This window comes from Microtus pennsylvanicus, chromosome X (genome assembly GCF_037038515.1).
Source record: "Microtus pennsylvanicus isolate mMicPen1 chromosome X, mMicPen1.hap1, whole genome shotgun sequence".
Taxonomy (NCBI): Eukaryota; Metazoa; Chordata; class Mammalia; order Rodentia; family Cricetidae; genus Microtus; species Microtus pennsylvanicus.
The window spans coordinates 92,305,505-92,322,646 of NC_134601.1; the positions used below are offsets into that span (position 1 = coordinate 92,305,505).

General features: G+C 44.1%; 1 protein-coding gene across 2 annotated transcripts in view; it reads left to right on the forward strand.

Moving 5' to 3' along the window:
- The window catches only part of Arhgef9 (Cdc42 guanine nucleotide exchange factor 9), a 303,108-nt gene that overhangs the window by 69,482 nt on the left and 216,484 nt on the right, over nt 1-17,142 (forward strand). The window lies entirely within an intron of this gene.

Genomic DNA, 17,142 nt, shown 5'->3' on the forward strand with positions numbered 1-17,142 from the left:
TTGGAGAGGGTGATTATGTTAACATACAAAGATAGTCTCTATAAGATTACGACACCTTGGCTTTATGCTGTGCAGCAGCTTTGAATGCTTGGAACAGAATTGAAGAAGTCAGAAAGAGAACTGAGTCATTTACTGAAGTTATACATGGTCCAAAAGAAATCTTCACTGATTTTTTTTTACAAAGATTGACTTCAGCTGTAAATAGAATGATGCCAAATTCAGAAACTAGACAAATAATAATTGAATCTTTGACTTTTGAAAATGCTAATTCACAATGCAAAAGGGTAATTAGGCCTTTAAAGGTAAGACAAGCACCCATAAAATAATGGGTCTGAGATACAATCAATATTGAATCTTATAACCATGATGATGCTTGTATAGGAGAAGTTATTTGCAGAAGCTTAAAGAAAAATCAAAATGTTAGGTGCTTTAATAGTGGCAAACAATGTCACCTAAAAAGAGATTTGGAGACAGGGTGTTTCTAGAAACAGTGTTTCTATGAATAATCCAAACAGAAGGCTCTTCCCTTCTGGAATATGCAGAAAGTGTGGCAAAGGCCAACATTGGATCAATGACTGCAAATCAACAAGGGACAGACAGGTATTCTTTGACATTGGAAAACACCTTCAGGGACCTCTCACAGTCTCCCATGTCATTCCCTGTTACCATAGGTAAAACTCCTTCCTAGAGCAATTAAAGGACCTAATGCCCATTGTAAAAAACCACACTGCTCTGGATGAGAGAACAGTGTTAGAAGATAAAAGAAAAAATTTAGGAGAATCCCAAAGCAAACATTATGAAGATTAGATTTGAACAAGAGAGACCTCTTGATTAGAAGAGACCATAGTATACCAACCAGCATAACCATTCAATCTAAACTGGCATATAAGACTAACAATTATTTTAATTTGAGCAGATAAAACTTGCCAAAGGGAAAATCCCAAAAATTAGGGTTGGAGAGAGTTTTGCTTTTGTCTTTCCAAAAAAAAATAAGAATAGCCATCTTCAGGAATTTAAGGACCTTTGTGTAACACCCGATTTGGTGTTACACCCTCGGTACAGTTCGTGCGCCACTGTACCGAACGCGAGTCGGGCAAGGGCCTGGAGAATGAAAAGAAGACACAGAGAGACCAGGGTCATTCGAAAGGAGATCAGCCGAATGCCACTTTATTCAGCATTGGGGGAGTCCTTATCTACCTGACTGCAGCACAAGGATCTCTGCCCAGGCAGGTGGGAAATTACCATATTAACAATAGAGTAAATGCCCTGCAGCTAACCACCAGGCGGGGCAGGCATAGCACAGAAACACACGGGAAGCTTAGTTGGTAGATCATAAACTGTCCCCACAAATGCACCACAGGAATAAGGGAGACCAGGGCCCTACAGGTCCCCCTTTTGTATAAATTATGACTAGGCCTGTCTTGGGTGGCATTGGACGTCAGGCAATACCCCTTACCCGTCATGGGAAAGCATCCAGGTCAAAACACATTTCCTGTCTTAGGTTGAGGCAGCCCCCCAAAAGCCTTTCCCGTCTTTGGCTCACTAGTCATCCATCACCGAGTTCAGCCAGATTTGTGCTGAAAGATTCTCTGGGGCAATAGCTAAGAGGACTTGCCATGTGGCAACATTGACCTGAGCTTGCCTTTGGCTCTGGCATCATAACCATGAAGATGATGCTCCAGCATATGTAAGCATCCCTTAAGGAGACTGTGCTTGCTCAATCCTTAATAATTCTGTCCAAAATGGAGCCCTTTAAGTAAGGTCTCAGCGCTGGTGAAAATAACCCTGGTATAGCTAACTAGAATAATTTTAAGAGCCAATTTGTAAATTGTACACCTCAGGGTCCGTGAACAACAGCAATAAGCTTATTACTGTAACATCTAGCAGTGGTCTTTAACCACAACCCAGAGCAAAATTAACTGCAATATTCATATGTAAATTTAGCTCAATTTGAATGGCTACGGCATTTGCAACCTGCCCTGAGAAGGTATCCTTGTGCTAGCAGGAAGCAACTGACTGACTAATGAAAAATCCAGCAGCTTTAGCTGCTGAGGCAGCAACAGCTGTGGCTGCCGATATCATGGGATGGGTAGATAGGTAGACGGGCGAGGAACAATCCTTGGCACTCGGACCACCGCAGCCAGCTCCTCAGGAAACCCGCAACTCTTCAATTGACAAGCCAGAATCTCTTTGATCTCTCGGCTCTGTCCTGTCTTCAGGCTTTTGGACAGGAAAATCCACAGCACGCACCAGCCGCTCAGGTACCCATATTGGATTGTCAGCATCCTGCGGGAAAACACAAACAGCCCCTCTTCCCCACACCAGTACAGGATCTGGACCATGCCAGGTGCCATCTGATAGATTCTTCCATTTGACATGAGGCATCCCGGAAGAATCTGGCCGCCAATGCCTGTCAGCGGCAGTATGAGATTGAGCATCAACAGTCAAAAAATTTAAAATGTATAAAATAAAAGATAAATGATCTCTGGGGGTGGAACCATATTCCCCCTTTTTTGTTTTATGCAAATAGGCTTTGAGAGTACGATGCGCTCGCTCCACTATAGCTTGTCCTTGAGGATTATAAGGTATACCTGTTGTTAAATATTAAAATCCTGGCTTGGCTGTAATGTAAAAGCGGAGGCGGTTACGCGAGGAAAAGACACAGACACGCGGCGGTCCCACGTGGGTGCACTTTAATGGGGGGAGGGGCAACAGGCAGGTACAGGTGTGCAAAACACTAGGAGAACAAGGGGGGAAGGGAAAAGAGAGGGAACTTGTAAAGACCTTCGCTTTTAACGGGGAATGCAAAGGCTTCTGGGAAATGTCCGTATCCAGGAGAATGCTGGGAACTGTAGTTCGGCAAAGGAACAACATTACACCCTTTTGGTTTGATTAAAAAAGAAAAAAAATTGGGGGACCTTGAAGGGTAGGGAGTAGGGGCGTAGTCCGGTCTCTAACTGCTTCCTGCTGGCTTTGGGCGTTGAGGGGTCCAGGGAATGTTCCATTGGCATTTGAAGACGCTGATTAATGGTGCTTGAGATCGCTGATTGAAGAAATCGGCTGTATCGCTGGTGTTTGACGTAGCTGGTAGTGTTTGAGATCGCTGCTTGAAGAAATCTGTCTGGCTCTCCTGAGTAGCTGGGTCATCATTAAGACGCTGGAAGGCAAAGTTGCATTAGTAAAAGGAAAAAGATTAAAAAAGTAAAAAGGAGGTTAAAAAATTTGGGGGAGATACTTATCCTTAGTGGTCCGCTTGTGCTTGATTTGTTTGGATAGGTTGGGCTGGCATCCTGGAGCTTAAAGAAACTGTCTTAAAAGAAATAGATTCTAACCATACATTTCTTAACATTTCAGGGGCCACTGCTGCAGTCAGTGGCTGGCCTGTTATGTTAAAGAGTTTGTAGAGGAGAATCTGCTTACCACTTGACTCCGTGTTTAGTGAGGGTACCTGCAAACGACAGCTAGATTATTTATGGATTTAACACAGCGACGGATGGGGACCAGTGTTCTCAGCCTGTGGTAGGGGGACTGGATCAGGTGTCCTTTGGAACTTAAGAGAACAGGCTCCAGTTTGAGTTACCGTATATGAAGGATTATCTTGAGCTGTGGAGATAAACGGTTTAAGATGTGACAGGTGAATCCAATGAGGAATCCCTTCAAGCTTGGCGGCTGTAGGAGTTAAAAGAATTACTCTGAAAAGCCGCAAAAGAGCAGAGCTGGAGAGCGGAGAGCGGCCTGCGGAGAGGATCGCATTGCACCTGCGATCCCGGGAACACGCGTACCCAGACTCTCCGCCCCTGTCCTGCGGTCCCGGGAACACGCGTACCCAGACGCTCCGCCCCTGTCCCCCCCTGCTCGCGATGGTGCGACCCAACAGGGAAAGGCGAGCAGGGTCCACTGCGGGAGCGGGGGTGGGGGTGGGGGGCGCGGCCGGAGGCTTGCAAGCCGCAGCCGAGCGGGACCGGGCTTCTCCGGGAGCAACGCGCCCAGAGGCGACAAGGGGAAAAGGTGCAGGAGCCATGTCCATGGCGGCAGGAGCAGAGGGTCCCTGGAGGGATGGCATTGTACCAGCCTTCCAGGTGCGGGGGTTGGTTACAGAGCCCATGACTTGAATGAGGGCGTGAGGCTCCAGAGCTTTCAGAAGCTGCCCGAGCGGGGAGGATGGAGGGATTGGCTTTGAGTGCTCGAGCCCATGGCTAAAGCGAAGGTCACCCGTAAAAAGGTACCCAAAAGGTACCGCGAACACGGCAGGCCAAAAACACAGGCGTCCGAGTGTTCTTGGGGCGTGCTAAGGCTTAATTGGCCCGAACCCAACAACCGTACGGGGGAGAAAGAAACCCCGGCTGGGAGGAGACAATTAAGCTGTTTTAGGGCGTGTTGCCCGTAGGCACCGCAACGTAGCGGGCCGGAGACAGGAAAGTTTAGAAAAAAAGGAGAAGAAGGCCGGAAGCACCGAACTCCCGGTTGCGGGTGACGCAGGCCTAGGCCAAGGGCAAGAAGCAAGGGGGGGGGGTGGGAAAGGAGGTTGGCGACCCAGTCCGGGACACAGCAGAGAAAGCCGGCCGGACAGTCTCTGAGCGCCCCGGGGGGAAGGGAAGCCAACTCAGGTTAACTCACGGTTGAGGATGAGGCCGTGGCAAACAGGTGAAGTTGGGCGCAGTAATCGGTCGAGATGAGTCAAACGGCACCAAATTGTTGTTAAATAATAAAATCCTGGTTTGGCTGTAATGTAAAAGCGGAGGCGGTTACGCGAGGAAAAGACACAGACACGCGGCAGTCCCACGTGGGTGCACTTTAATGGGGGGAGGGGCAACAGGCAGGTACAGGTGTGCAAAACACTAGGAGAACAAGGGGGGAAGGGAAAAGAGAGGGAACTCGTAAAGACCTTCGCTTTTAACGGGGAATGCAAAGGCTTCTGGGAAATGTCCTTATCCAGGAGAATGCTGGGAACTGTAGTTCGGCAAAGGAACAACAATACCCGTTTTGTGAGAAATTGAAAACTCAGAACAAAATTTAGCAAAGCCAGTGCTAGTATAGGCTGGTCCATTATCAGTTTTTACAGTATTAGGAACTCCCATGTAGGCAAAAGCCTGGAGACAATGACTTTTAACATCTCGTAATCTTTCTCCTGTGTGAGCTGAGGCAAAAATGAGATGAGAATATGTATCCACGGTTACGTGAACATATTGCATGCGCCCAAAAGAAGGAACATGGGTGATATCCATTTGCCATAATGATTAGGGGCAAGCCCACGAGGATTAACTCCCAAATGGGGAACAGTTAAAAGTTCTGTACACAGAGAGCACTTTTTAACAATATTAGTGGCTTGCTCTCGAGATATCTTAAAATGAAATCTTAAAGATCCAGCATTGAGATGAAAACGATTATGAGCTTTTTCTGCAGCTTCATAAGATTCCTGACTAACTACATAAATCTGACGAGTAAGCTGATCAGCCAAAGCGTTTCCCTCACTCAAAGGACCAGGGAGGTCAGTATGAGCCCGCAAATGCCCTACGTAAATGGGTACAGATCGGGCCCAAAGCAAAGTTTGAATAGCCAATCACTGCATCTGGACTCGAGATACAGAGGCAATATAAGCTGCAGTTTCCAACGGTGCAAGAATTTTGCTTATATATTGACTGTCAGCAAAAAGGTTAAATGGAATATCAGCATATTTCTCTAGGGCCATCTGGACAGCAACCAATTCAGCCACCTGAGCAGAGTTAGTATTAACAGACTGAATATCAAAATCAGGAGGGGAGGCTACCACAGCTCTCCCTGTGGAAGATCCATCAGTAAACACATTTCGTGCCCCTGCCAGAGGCTGCAAAGAAATAATTTTAGGGAAACATACCGGATGATTTTTAAAGAAGGTGACTAACTTATCAGAAGGATAATGATTGTCTAACTTGCAGGAATTAGTGCATAAAAATAAAGTCCAATCTTCAGCAAAATTTTGTAACCAAGTTATTTCTGCCTGGGTATAAGGTGTAATAACCTTATCAGGTAACATTCCAAAAGTTTGCAAACTAAGCTTATATCCTTTCTGAATAACACGTAGCACAGCTGATGGATAAGAGATAACAATTTTTACAGGCGACACATGTTCATGCACCCACAGGTTGGGTCCTTGCTGCCAAAAAACTCCAGTAGGACTATGCTTGGAGGGGAAAATTATCAACAGCAGTGGCTGACTATAGTCAATATAATTAATATGAGCAGAGGCAAGCTTTTCTTCAATTAGAGTAATACATTGCCTTGCTTGAGGTGTTAACTCACGAAAGGAGGTTGGATCTGGATTCCCCTGCAGAATGTCAAAAAGTGGTTTTAAGTCTCCAGTAGGAATTCCCAGACTGGGCCGGACCCAATTTAGGTCTCCAAGCAACTTTTGAAAATCATTCAAAGTTCGTAGTCTATCTAGGCGAAGAGTAACCTTCTGCGGTTTTACTCCTGTCTGCAACAGCTGATGCCCCAAGTATTGATATGGAAACTGTTGTTGTACTTTTTCAGAAGCAATAACTAACCCAGCATGTGCTAGGCATTCTTGCAAGTCAGCAAAAGCCTCAAGGACTATTTCTGGGTCCTGTCCAGCTAATAGGATGTCATCCAAATAATGACTTATATACAGTTGAGAATATTTATACCTAATAGGGGCAATAACCCGTGCCACAAACATTTGGCAAATTACAGAACTATTGGCCATACCCTGGGGCGGTGTTACCCATTGGTAGTGCTTGTATGGTTCTTTGAAATTTATAGAAGGTACACTGAAAGCAAATTTATCAGAGTCTTTTGGATGCAAGGGAATGGTGAAAAAAACAATCCTTTAGGTCAATAACTAAAAGATAATATCCTGCAGGAATACCTACAGGCTGAGGCAACCCAGGTTGAGTTGCCCCCATAATTTCCATGCAATCATTTACTGCTCTAAGATCTTGCAATAACCTCCATTTACCAGACTTTTTCTTAATAACAAAGATAGGGGTATTCCAGGGAGAAGTGGATGGCACTATGTGTCCTGCTTCTAGCTGTTCCTGAACTAGAGTACGAGCAGCCTGTAATTTTTCTTTACTCAGGGGCCATTGCTCTATCCAAACAGGTTTTTCAGTTTTCCATTTTATAGGAATGCTTCCTGGCTGCTCTGCAATGGCCCCTAGGAAAAATTTCCTAACCCTGCACGCTGTCCAGGTGACTGTTGTATTATTTTCTTGTCTGCTAAAATCTGCACATCCCCCTGCAGATTTTTGCCCAAACCCTGACCAGGGACAAAGCCCTGCTTCGATAGCATACACTGCACAGGTTCAGTGGTCAGAACTACTTCTACCCAAAACTATACCTACTGAACCCTCTGGGATAGGTCCAAATACTCCAGTCCCCAAGGCTTGCACACCCATTTGTGGGGTCAATACTACTCGGGCGGAGGTACAGAGATCTAGTCCTGCACTTCCTGAGGTGCCTCGTACAAGGTCGTTGACAGTGAGGCATTTCTCTGAAGAATGAATCTGATGGGAGCTGCTGCTCCGCTCATGGCCCCGTACACTTGTGTTTTGGGGGCCCGGGGCAGGCCCCTCCCCCCGTTTTTTGACCTGGGGATAAGATTTCCCTGACTGTCCATCTTAGAGTGACAGTCGTTGGCCCAGTGAACTCCCTTTTGGCATTTTGGGCAAACACCTGGATTTCTTCTAGGCTGATTAATTGCTCCTTTACCAGCAGGGCAGTTCCTTTTGAGGTGTCCTGACCTTCTGCATTGAAAACAATTCCTAGGCCTAGCTCCACCCTGACCTTCCTTGAGGGCAGAAACAATGACCTGGCCCATCACGTGGGTGCCATCAATGTCTCTGCATAATTGGATAAAGTCATTCAAATCTCCATCTCTATGGGGGCGTAAGACTTGCTGACAGAACTTGTTTGCATTTTCGAAGGCCAAATGTTTAACGACTGGCATAGCTGAATCCACATCCCCAAAAATGCGGCTTCCCACCTGTAGAAGGCGGTCAATGAACTCAGAATAAGGTTCTGAAGATCCTTGAAGGATCTTAGAAAGCTGTTCTCGTGATCCTTTGTTAGGTAAAGTTTTCCAAGCTTTAACGGCTGCTGCAGCTATCTGAGCATAAATTGCAGGATCATAAGCAATCTGTGCTTCTAAACTAGCATATTGTCCTTCACCAGTCAACATGTCAAGGTTATTCTGGCTTCAGCATTTTTGCCTGCAGTCTTTTTGCAATTTTCCTGCATTTCACCTCTCCATAACAAATAATCTCCCCCTGAAAGACAAGCCCTGCAAAGCTGCATCCAGTCACTGGGTATAAGGTTGAGTTCTGCAAAGGATTCCAATAAAGCTACAGTGAAAGGAGCATGAGCTCCATAGTCCACAACTGCTTCTTTTAACTGCTTAATATCCTTAAAGGCCAGAGGGTTATGTTGCCTGGCCCTCTGTCACTGTTGATCAATCTTTTCCATAACAGGATAAATCCGCTTCTCTCTGCTTAGATTATTTAACCTGTCCCGGATCTCTCGGATTTCTGCCTCTAAGTCCATAGGGGCAGAAGCAGTAGTGCAAGGATCATGCGGAGGCGGTCTCATGGAGACATCTTCGTTTGCTTCCTTCCTTTCCTCTTTTTCTAACTTCTTTTTTATCAGTGCGATCTCCTTTTCTAAAATTTCTTCTTCTTCTATATCCTTTCTGTTACTTCCTGTTCCTAAAACTTCCTGTTCCTCAAAACTCTTAATAGAACTCACAGATTCTACTTCCTGAATCTCCTCAAGGGTTTTGTTTAAACACTCTAATTGCTCTCTCACTTTAACATCATCACTGAGAAGAGCATCTCTGACCAAGCGCCATAGTGAAAATATCGCCATGGGGAATTCTTGTGGCCCTCGCTCTTTCAGTGCATTTTGAAGATCAGCCTTTACCTGCTCCCAATCAGTAATATTAAAACCCCCTGCATGTAGGAACCAGGGACTAAACTCTAAAACTGTCTTAATGATCTCTTGTGCTGTCTCAACTTTAATACCGGTGCCTTTATTTTCCAAAAGACCTAACAACTGGCCTGTTAACCGGCCCTTTAACACAGGAACAGAATAACTTGCACCCATAACCAATTCACCCTCGCCACACAATTTCTTACCTGCTGGCCAGCCTTCCCGAGGGCGACCTCTCAGGGATCCCTACTTCTCGATCTCGCAGATGGGTCTAGTTGCTGATGATGATCTCGCTGGGGCCTCCAATTGTAACACCCGATTTGGTGTTACACCCTCGGTACAGTTCGCGCGCCACTGTACCGAACACGAGTCAGGCAAGGGCCTGGAGAATGAAAAGAAGACACAGAGAGACCAGGGTCATTCGAAAGGAGATCAGCCGAATGCCACTTTATTCAGCATTGGGGGAGTCCTTATCTACCTGACTGCAGCACAAGGATCTCCACCCAGGCAGGTGGGAAATTACCATATTAACAATAGAGTAAATGCCCTGCAGCTAACCACCAGGCGGGGCAGGCATAGCACAGAAACACACGGGAAGCTTAGTTGGTAGATCATAAACTGTCCCCACAAATGCACCACAGGAATAAGGGAGACCAGGGCCCTATACCTTTGGACAAATAAACATCCATCAAAGAAGGGAGAACTATCCGGGAAAAAATTTACCAAGGAAAGGAGTAAACTGAACAAATGATATCCCTGAATTCTTCAAACAGATGATGGAATCCCACAGTGATGATTCCATCTGGACTATGGTAACATCACTAAGCTACAAATACCACCTAAAGACCGAATTTGAACTACAAACTGCTCAGGACAATTTCAAGGATCTCCTAAAGATGCCATCATCCCCAAACAGCAGGAAGTAGATTGAAGAACATGATACACATATTAGAGGTTGGGTGGGTGATTTTTGGTACTTCAGTGAGTTATTGATATTTGTCATCCTTTAGGGTTATAAGTTGTCATTTATAATGGTCAGAAAAAAGATGAACTAAAAACAATCTACATATTCAATGTAATTCCATGAAAATATCAGCACAATTCTTCACTGACATTGAAAGAATAATACTCCACTTCTTATGGAAAAACAACAACAAAAAATCCCAGGACAGTCAAAACAATTCTGTACAATAAAGGACATCACCATCCCTGAATCAAGCTCTATTACAGAGTTACAGTAATGAAAACAGCTTGGTATTGAAAGACAAACATACAGGTGGATCAGTAGAATGGAATCAAAGGCCCTGATACTAATCCACAAACATGATCACCTGATTTTTGACAAAGAAGCTAAAACTATACAATGGAAAAAAGAATGCATATTTAATAACTAGTGCTTGTATAACTGGATGTTGACATGAATAAGAATGCAAATAGATCCATATCTATTTTTATGCACAAAACTCAAGTCCAAATGGATCAAAGACCTCAACATGAGGTCAGTCACACTGAATCCTACAGAAGAGAAAGAGGGAAGTAGTCTTGAATGCATTGGCACAGGAGACCACTTCCTAAATATAACAGCAGTAGCACAGACACTGAGAGAAACAATTAATAAATGGGACTTCCTGAAACGAAAAAGCTTCTGTAAAGCAAAAGACACAGCCAAAAAGACAAAATGGCAGCCCACAGAATGGGAAAAGATCTTCACCAACCCCACATCTGACAGAGGTTTAATCTCCAAAATACATAAAGAACTCATGAAACCAGACACCAAAATACCAAATAACCCAATTTCAAAATGGGGCACTGATCTAAACAGAGAATTCTCAGCAGAGGAATATCAAATGACCAAAAGGCACTCAACATCCTTAGCCATCAGTCAAATGCAAATCAAAACACCTCTGAAACCATCTTACACCTGTCAGAATGGCTATGATCAAAAACACTAATGAAAGCTTTTGTTGGAGAGGATGCTGAGTAAGGGGAACACTCATCCATTGCTGGTGGAAATGCAAACTTGTACACCTCTTTGGAAATCAGTATGGTAGTTTCTCAAAAAAATGGGGAATCAATCTACCTCATGACTAACAATACCACTCTTGGGCATATACTGAAAAGATGCACACTCATACAACAAGGACATTTTCTCAACTATGTTCATAGCAGCATTATTAATAATAACCAGAACCTGGTAACAACCTAGAAGCCCCTCAATCGAAGAATGGATAAGGAAAATATGGTGCATTTATACAATGGAGAACTATTCAGCAGTAAATCTATGACATCTTGAAATTTGTAGGCAAATGGCTGGAACTAGAAAAAACATTGTGAGTGAGGTAACCCAGAAAAAGAAAGATAAACACAGTATATACTCACTAATAAGTGGATATTAGCCATAAAACAATGGATAACCTGCCTACAGTCTACAACCCCAGTGAAGCCAGGAAATAAGAAGGACCCCAAGTGAAGACATACATGATTCCTCTAGGAAGGGGAAATAGACGAGATCTTAGTAAATTGGGAGTATGTAGGAGGAGAGTGGATGATGAGTGGGGATGGAAGAAGGGGAGGGGAGAGGAGAACAGGAGGGACTGGAAAGGTTGAGTTGAGGGAAGGACAGAGAGGAAAAGCAAGGAAACATATATCTTGATATAGGGAACCATTATGGGGTTATCAAGAAACCTGGCACTAGGGAAATAACCAGGAACCCACAAGGATGACCCCAGTCAAGAATCCAAGCAATAGTGGAGAGTGCACCTTAACTGCCCTTCTCCTGTAAGCAGATTGATGACTACCTTAATTGTCACCATAGAACTTTCATCCAGTAGCTGACAGAAGTAGATGCAGAGATCCACAGCTAAGCACTGGGTCAGGCTTCTGGAGTACAGTCATAGAGAAGGAGAAAAGATAATATGAGCAAAGGGGTCAAGACCATGATGGGGAAACCCACAGAAACAGTTGACTCAAGCTAGTCAGAGCTCACTGACTCTGGACTGACAGTTGGGGAACAAGAATAGGACCAAGCTAGGTCCTCTGAATTTGGGTGACAGCTGTGTGGCTTAGGTAGTTTGTGGGGCCACTGGGCATAGACCCATTATTTATCCCTGGTGCGTCAACTCACTCTTTGGAGCCCATTCTCTATGGTGAGATACCTTGCTCAGGCTAGATACAGGTAGGATAGCCTTGGTCCTGCCTCAAGTGATGTGATAGCCTTTTTTGACTCCCCATGGGAGATCTCACCCTCTCTGAGGAATGGATAGGGAGCTGGGTGGGGGGAAGGTACCGGGGAGCAGAAGGAGGGGAGGGAGAAGGAACTGGGATTGGTGTGTAAAATGAAAAAGATTGTTTAAAAAAGAAAACAAAATGAAAATAGATCCATATCTATCACCATGCACAAAACTCAAGTCCAAATGGATTAAAGACCTCAATATCAGTCTGAACACACTGAACCTGATAGAAGAGAAAGTGGGAAGTACTCTACAACACATGGGCACAGGAGACCACTTCTTACGTATAACCCCAGCAGCACAGACATTAAGGACCTCATTGAATAAATGGGACCTCCTGAGACTGAGAAGCTTCTGTAAAGCAAAGGACACTGTCACTAAGACACAAAGGCAACCCACTAACTGGGAGAAGATCTTTACCAACCCCGCAACTGACAAAGGTCTGATCTCCAAAATATATAAAGAACTCAAGAAACTAGACCGTAAAAGGCTAATCAACCCAATTATAAAATGGGGCATTGAGCTGAACAGAGAATTCTCAACAGAAGAAGTTCAAATGGCCAAAAGACACTTAAGGTCATGCTCAACTTCCTTAGCGATCAGGGAAATGCAAATCAAGACAACTTTAAGATACCATCTTACACCTGTCAGAATGGCTAAAATAAAAAACACCATTGATAGCCTTTGTTGGAGAGGTTGTGGAGAAAGGGGTACACTCATCCATTGCTGGTGGGAATGCAAACTTGTGCAACCACTTTGGAAAGCACTATGGCGGTTTCTCAGGAAATTCGGGATGAACTTACTCCTGGACCCAGCAATACCACTCTTGGGAATATACCCAAGAGAGGCCTTATCATACAACAAAAGTATATGCTCAACTATGTTCATAGCAGCATTGTTTGTGATAGCCAGAACCTGGAAACAACCTAGATGCCCTTCAATGGAAGAATGGATGAAGAAAGTATGGAATTTATACATATTAGAGTACTACTCAGCAATAAAAAACAAGGACTTCTTGAATTTTGCATGCAAATGGATGGAAATAGAAAACACTATCCTGAGTGAGGTAAGCCAGACCCAAAAAGAGGAACATGGGATGTACTCACTCATATTTGGTTTCTAGCCATAAACCAAGGACATTGAGCCTATAATTAGTGATCCTAGAGAAGCTAAATAAGGAGAACCCAAAGACAAACATATAGGCATCCTCCTGAATATTAACCTTCAGCAAGTGATGAAAGGAGACAGAGACAGAGACCCACATTGGAGCACAGGCCTGAAATCTCAAGGTCCAAATCAGGAGCAGAAGGAGAGAGAGCACGAGCAAGGAACTCAGGACCGCGAGGGGTGCACCCACACACTGAGACAATGGGGATGTTCTACTGGGAACTCACCAAGGCCAGCTGGCCTGGGTCTGAAAAAGCCTGGGATAAAACCCGACTCGCTGAACATAGCGGACAATGAGGACTACTGAGAACTCAAGAACAATGGCAATGGGTTTCTGATCCTACTGCAGGCACTGGCTTTGTGGGAGCCTAGGCAGTTTGGATGCTCAACTTACTAGACCTGGATGGAGGTGGGGGTTCCTTGGACTTCCCACAGGGCAGGGAACCCTGATTGCTTTTCGGGCTGGGGGGGGGACTTAATTGGGGGAGGGGGAGGGAAATGGGAGGCGGTGGCGGGGAAGAGACAGAAATCTTTAATAAATAAATAAATTTTAAAAAAAACCAAAAGCATCTGGTATAGTCCACAGTTCAAAAGAGATCCTCAATAACCCTTATTTCTCTGAAACAACATATATTTGGACTCCTTCCCCTGGGTTTCGTTTACCATGGTCATCAATGTGTTGAGAACTTGCTTGTCAATCTAGTTAGCCAAGATGCAAAACTCTGTTGCTGTTTCTGTGATGCCAAGCCCCCCCCCCACGCCCTTCCATTCACCTGGCATTTAGGAAGCAGATCATATACTGTCTCAGGATACCATGCTTCCCCATTACCACATCCCTAGAGACCCAGGATGTTTATAGCATCTTAGGATTCAAAATAAATGAGTGAGCTTAATGGCCGTTAACCTCCTGTTCACTGGAACTCTTTTGCAGAATTCCTATTTGTAGCATCTAAACTCTGGGGGTTATTCCAGTGCAGGTGGTGTTGGTGATGAAAATGCTGTGGCTCTGGGGGATGACCCTCTTTGCTTGCTACTGTCAAGAATTCCACTTGACCTACCCTCCTTAAAAAGTAGTTATCTCTTTATATACTGTTTTCTGAATTTAGACCAAGCTTTGCACATTTCCCAGTCTAGCAGTTGGAGTGTTGCCAGCAAGGTCTGCTCTGTTTCTTAGCCCCACCCCTGAAAACAGAGATGCAGTATTCTACTTTGCAAAGCCCCAAATTCGCACTCAATTCTTGTGTCAGGAAAAGTCAGCACCGTCAAGCCCTGAGGACTGAGGGTAGACAACTGGAGTTAGCATGTGAGAAATTAAAGAATGTTACCAAGATGAAGGAAAAATGAACTAAGCAAGCAAAAAGAATATCTTGGGCTTGAGGATGGCTCGGCAATTAAAAGCATGTGTTGCTCTTCCAGAAGACCCAAGCAATTCCCAACCGTCATGGGGGGGGGGGAGTGACTCAACACACACACACACACACACACACACACACACACACACACACACACACACACATGAAAAAATAAATCTTTTTTAATGAATACACTTTTTCATAATGCTATTGGAGAAGTGTTACAGACTCCTTTCCCAAGTCTTTATTTTAAAATAAATTCAGCAATATAAACATGCAAAAAAAGACTAAACAGATTCATGTTTCATTCTTCCCCGAGAGAATAATGTAACTCATGGGCCTATGTAGATGGAATGACATCTAATAAGTTACAGGCTTACTTCCTAGGTGCCTGTTTGATTTTTCACAGGAATATTTCTTCACCTGGAACCAAAGTTTCTAGGCCAGCAGAACGTTAAGTCTGTGTGAAGAGGAAGCAAAAATTTACCTACTGGTTCATTAGAGGTAATAGTGGGTAGAACCACTCACATTTCTACCACTTGATTTGTGGGCCTGTGAAGCCCAGCTACGGTAGAAACTGTACCATATACTAGATGCTGACTGTGGTTTTCTGTAGTGGTCTGCATCTATTACAAAGAGAAGTTGCCTTGGTGAGGGGTGAAGGGTCAGCCAATCTTAAAATGAGAGGCTAGCTTTCATTTTCCACAACATGAACTTTATCACTTCTGGAGGGAAGCTTTCATTCAAGGGCTCACTTTGAAACATTTAGCCTGCCTACTTGAATTCGGAGCGAGTGGATTCAGTCACTGAGCTCATACCTTCTCACTGTCAGTTTATCCAGAGCTTCGAGAAACAATCAGCCAACGCCATCATTTTCCTTATTTTCCATAATGTGTTCAATTTCATACAGAGTCACTCAATTCCCTGTTGCCCATAGTAACCCTGCAAATATTTCTAAACATGTGCTCCCAGTGTTCTCCACACTACCAGGAGAATTTTCAGTAACTGTAGGTGTTGCTGAATTACAAACTTTGGACCAGGTACTTAAAATAAAAGTTCATCCTTACAGTTCCGTGTCTCTAGAACCACTCCTCCTACCACAGTCTGTATCAGTCAGGGTTCTCCATAGGAACAGAGCAGAGAAAATCAATATAATATACTTTCAAAAGGGATTGGTTGGAGTGGCTTATAGGCTGTGCTCTGAGTAGTCCAGCAATGGTTGTCACCTGACAAAGAGGTCAAGGATTCAGTAGTTGTTCAGTCCACAAGACTGATGTCTCAGCTGTCCCAATCTGGTGCTGGACTCCCAAAGAATTCCCAGAGAGCTGCTGGTCTTCAGTGTATACTGGACTCGCAGAGAAGCGGGTTTAGGAATGTCTTACAAACAGGATAGAGTGGGGGCAAGCAGTGAAAAGCAAAACCTTCCTTCTTGCCTGTCTGTGGGTATGTGGATGGACTGTCACCAGAAGGGGCCAAGATTTAGGGTGAGTCTTCAAACCTCAAATTATCCATATTTATGGTTGATCTTCCTACTTAAAATGATCCAGTGAAGAAAATCTCTCACAGTGCCCAGCCGCTTGGACTTCAGCTGATCCCAGATGTAGTGAAGCTGACAACCAAGATTAGCAATAATGACCCCTCAGACTCATTATTTGAACAATTGTTCCCTAGTTGGTGGCATTTGGGAACATTGTGGAACCTTTAGTTGAATGAATTGCCCTAGTTGAATGAATATGACACTTTCTTTCTCTCTCCTCCGTCTCCTCCCTCCTTCCCTCCCTCCTGCCCTCCCTCCTCTCTCTCTCTCTCTCTCTCTCTCTCTCTCTCTCTCTCTCTCTCTCTCTCTCTCTCTCTATCTGTGTGTGTGTCTTTGTGTGTATGTTTCATGTTTGTAGTATGATCTGGCTACCTGTTGTCATTCCTCCTACAACAGAACTCTGATGTGGGGAAATACATCCCTGGGAAAGGCTTAGAGGGTTTATAGCCTTTATAGCCTTCTTCTACTTCCCGATCTCCTTTTCTTCTTCTTGTGTGTGGATGAAATGTGATCAGTAGGAGCTTCCTACTCCTGCTGCCATGTCATGTCTCTCTATGGCTGTAAATCAAATTAAGATCTTCCTCCTTTAAGCTGCTCTTGGTCATTTTTTTTGTTAGCATAGCAACAGAAAACTAATGCTCTAAAAAAAGAAAGAAAAGAAAATTAATACTTATTGTTTCAACTTAGATTAGAAGAGTTCATTTAAATCTTCAGCTATTTCTAACTGTAGTACATAGAAGTAAAATTAGAAAAGTAATAGTCTAATCAGTTGCTCCCAATTTTGTGTGTGTATGTGGTGTGTGTGTGTGTGTGTGTGTGTGTGTGTGTGTGTGTGTGTGTGTGTGTGAATGGAACTTTTAAATATAAAATTGTTTAAATAAGGTAGGAGATCAGGGTCAGTACATTTTCATATCTGGGTCAGTAAATATTTATA